At 40.1% G+C, this 4363-nt stretch overlaps 1 long non-coding RNA gene across 1 annotated transcript; it reads right to left on the bottom strand.

Moving 5' to 3' along the window:
- Positions 1-3411: 3411 nt before the first annotated feature.
- On the bottom strand, positions 3412-3717 carry LOC118563859. The gene is made up of 2 exons (XR_004931465.1): positions 3567-3717; positions 3412-3494 (listed from the first exon to the last, which is right to left on the bottom strand). It is a non-coding gene; the product is annotated as an uncharacterized LOC118563859 (long non-coding RNA).
- Between the last annotated feature and the right edge of the window lie 646 nt (positions 3718-4363).

Raw genomic sequence — 4363 nt, 5'->3', positions numbered from 1 at the left:
CGAGCAACTCCACAAGTTCATCTTACTCCTCCTCCTCCTCCCCCCCTGGTTCATTCTCCTCCTCCTCCTCCTCCTCCTCCTCCAGTGGCCAAATCAGAGCTGCCCCCTCCCCTCCACATGCTCCAGGAAACATCCCCCTCAGTGTACACAAACTGTTAATAATAGAAAGTTGTGTAAAATGATAACTGTCTGTGAAGCCCTTAGAGGGATTTATGGAGGGCTTTATTTTTAATCTGGAGCATTTCAGAAAGAAAAAATATGTTTTTTTAATGGGCATATGGTTGCTTTCAAAACTATTACACCCTAAAGTTTTACACTTTCCTGTTACATTGCAACGCGATTGTTATTAATAAAATGTCTATTTTGTGGAAGTGGAAGAAAATATGGGTCTGTGTGACGTGTCTTGTCAAAATTGTTAAGAAAATAAAGAAAATAAACCTCTCACAATATAAAGATGACTTTGACAACAACACCAAACGTGCAAACAGAGCCGCATTAGAATGGTTATAAATTAAAGCATATGCAGGTGTTAAAAGTGACGCCGCTGAGAATGTGCGGCAAGAGAATGTGCAAAGTTGATGAAAGACATGCGGCAAAGGGTTAGGGGCTGTGAATGCAGCAAAACTTCATACAAAATATTGACTCAAGGCTTTTTGAAGACAAATACAGCACTCTGAATTTTGTTTGTGAGAAATTTTCAAACCGATGTCATTTCTCTTCCATCTCACAATGATGGATTACTTTGTGTCGGTCTTACTCATTAAAAAAAATAAAACATGTGGGTTTGTGGTTGTAATGCGACAAAAGTGTAACTGCAGGCTAACTGTATGTTAAAGTCAAGTCAAGTCAAGTAAATATAGTACATTTTACATAATAAACATTTTTTTTCCACTTATGAGCTACCTAAATGAGACCTTAAATGATCCTTGCCCTTGCTTACAGTTTCTGTGTATCATGAAAAAGTGAATTTATCTGTATCCTTCTATGACACATAGCTTCGGTTGATGACTGATACACTGCAAAAAAGGAACTAAAAATAAGTAAAATTTTCTTGAAATTCGAGTATTTTTCCTTGATTTGAGCAGCTAAATAGGACTATTTGCCAATGTAATAAGATTTTTGCACTTAAAATAATAACAATTGATCTCCACCACCTTATTTCAAGTGCAGAATAGCTAATAACCTTATTTTAGGGTTAAGAATACTCATTCCATTGGCAAATAGTCTTATTTAGCTGCTCAAATCGAGGAAGAATACACTGATTTCAAGAAAATTTTACTTACTTTTAGTTCCCTTTTTGCAGTGTAACAGATTATCCTAACGGTGAATTTGCTGTTTGCTGGTGATCTTAAGTCAGTGGTTTACGATAATACTTATTAGAGTTTTATTCTGTTAACCAGTCTAAAAATGCAAACTAAAAACATTGTCCACTTAGACATGCAGCCTTTTCCAGGTTCAAACTGCAATGCGGTATCTCACGTCTCCAGACGTTACTCTATCAGACCAACCCTTTAAAGAGCAAAAGTTAGTTAGAGTTACAAGTATCATTCATATATTCCCATTACGGTTTCTGCAGAGCTGCGTTCAAGGTCGTGACTAAAACAGCTGACTCAGAATTTCAGACTCAGGTGTTGTCAGCAGTCACATCAAGGCAGGAAATGTTAGATATTATGTAATGCACAACAAAAGAGCTGCAACGGCAAACTTAAATGTATTTTAGGATGCGTTCGTCTCCAGCAAAGGTGACTGGTCTCTGCCTTTTCCAGAAAATAACTTCAGGTAACTCAGATCAGCGCTGCCAGAGTTCAAACATGGATCAGATGCATTACGTAAGCTCTCGAACTGTCACACTGATTCCGACCGGTTTCATTTCTCTGCCTCATTGTGAGAAGAATAAAAACAGGAAGTGGCTTTTCCCACCATATCTGTTTCTGATTTGAAGCCATAAAAATGTATACTCCTCATGATCGAAGCACACCGTTACTCATGATGAGAGAAAGAAAAAAAACACCAAATTAGAAATATAACAATAAGAAATATATTCCGAAAGAAATTAAGTAATTTTACTAGCATTCTGCATCATTTGTAGTCAGTGAACTGTAGCCCAGTGTGACTGCTTTAGCGGCAAAATAAGAGGCAGATCTACTTTAGAGGGCAGCAGCTGACTGACCTAAAAACAGTATGTTTGTGGTTTTTGAATTCTTTCATGTTTGATTTCTGCATCAGCCTAATATGAGCAAGCAAAGAGGCAACAAACCCAGCCCTGGATTCAGTTTGCTCATATCATCACACGCCTCAGCCCTCACACATCCAGCGGATTGTAAATTTCATTGAGATACTTTCATGCATAAACTTTTAAAAGATCATAATAAAGAATATGTCTGCGCACTCGTGTCCTTGCCATCAATGTAGCGTTCATATCGGTTTTAGATGTCCCCTGATATTTGCGCTTTAAAGCCTAAATCTGTGCATTTTTGTACGTTATGTCGTGCTTTTATATCTAAACCCTTGCAAGTTAAAGCAGGAAAGAATTGCAGAAAAAAGTTGGGTCAGATGTGGGTCAAATCGGGATATTCTGAGCTAGAGTAATTACGAAAAAGTTATTGTGACAATTTAATGAAACATAAATGAACATATTTTACAGTCTGTAGGATAAAGGAGGCATTTTGGACCCTTAAACTTCCAGTGAATTTAAAATTGCATTTTGAAAAGCCTGCCCGTTTAATTTATTAAGTGAAGTATTCATGAAACATGTTTACATTTTGTCGTGTTTTAACCACAAATCTACATTTATTTGTATTGGACTTTATGTGATAGACCAACTTTGCCGACCCACCTTTTGCTGCAATTGCCAGCATTGCATACAAATGGAATCTTTGCCCATTGTTCTCTGCTGAACTGCTATAGTTCAGTCAGATTTGATGAAGAGCATCTGGTAAACATTAGTTTTACAGTATTGCTGCAGATTATCAAGTGGAATCAGGGCTGAACTTTGACTGGACCATTCGAACACAAGAATATCTTAACCAATACAGGTTTTCCTCCAGCATGCTCTGTTTTTAGCTCCATCAATGTTACCCTATTTAAGGAGTAATGCAACTATACACCACCCCATTCAGATTTTTATTTGTAAAAAAATATATATAGAAAAAGCTTGTATTAATTGACTTGGCAATTAAGTAGAATTGGTTTAACACATAAAATCTAAATTAAATAGGTGGAAGTTTTTGGATATACCATGACAACATGTGGAAAAATCTGATACTTTTGCAAGGCATTGTAACGCATTTTAATGTAAGTGCACAAATTATTATGAAGTTTAGATGTCCTTTCAAAAATTGGTCCGATTTTGCCGTAATAAATGAGTGTGACGAATAAGGGCGGACCCAAAGACAACCCGAGACAGGTCAGTGGCTCTTGAGCCGATTTTATTGAAAAAACAGGGAAGCGGAGGCTTTCGGGACGTGCTGCTCGTGCTTACGGGCCGACAACTCCTGGGGGGATAGAGACGGGTTAGTGACCAGTGGAGGCGATAGAGAGGATGAGCTGAAGGTTTGGTCACTAACCTGATGGGGAGATGACTTCTTTAGGAGTCCTTGCTCCACAGCGTGTCGGAAGCCGAGCGACAGGGAAATCCGGGGGGCGTCGTCCAGGGGCAGTCTGAGTTCGGTCACGGGGAAGGCCAATACGTCCAGGCGACAAATCCAAGGGGAAATCCAAAGACGGGTCCGAGTCCAGTTCCAAGATCCAGTTTCCAGAGAGCACAGATTGATTAAGGGACAGGCAGGTTCCAGTACTCACGGGCTAGCGGGGTCAAATACACAGGAGGGCAATCCGGGGTCCAGAGGCTGACACAGCAGGGCTCAGGCGGGCAGACAGAATCCAGGAGAGGGCTAGGCTGGCTCAGAGATGAAGGCAAAGACAGGTCGGGCAACAGACAGGCAGGCAGTTTGATAATAATTGCTGGAAGTTCTCACCAGTTGGCTCGAGACGTTCTGGCACTGGAGGCTGCGAGGCGCAGGGCTTATAAGCCGGTAGAGGTGGAGGCAGCGCAGGTGCGTTGATTGCAATTAGCAGCCCCAGTGCCAGAAACGTTACAATGAGATTATACCGACATCTTCCTTCCTGTTCTGCTAATCCCTTGATTTTGTTTTTTTAAAGATGAAGGTTTTAAATTGCTTTCAGGGAATTTCCAGCCTCAGACTTCCTGAAAAGACGAAGGATGTGAGGTTTTTCGCATTTCATCCATGTATCTTTGGCATGTGATAGTCTGACGTCAAAAACCAAATGTTCTTGCCAAAAATAAGGACACATTTAGCTGCGAAGCTTCAGTTTCAACATCATAGCTGAGTGCGCAGATCAT

The sequence above is a fragment of the Fundulus heteroclitus genome, chromosome 8, assembly GCF_011125445.2.
Source record: "Fundulus heteroclitus isolate FHET01 chromosome 8, MU-UCD_Fhet_4.1, whole genome shotgun sequence".
Lineage (NCBI taxonomy): Eukaryota > Metazoa > Chordata > Actinopteri > Cyprinodontiformes > Fundulidae > Fundulus > Fundulus heteroclitus.
This window is presented reverse-complemented; position numbering and strand designations above follow the sequence as displayed.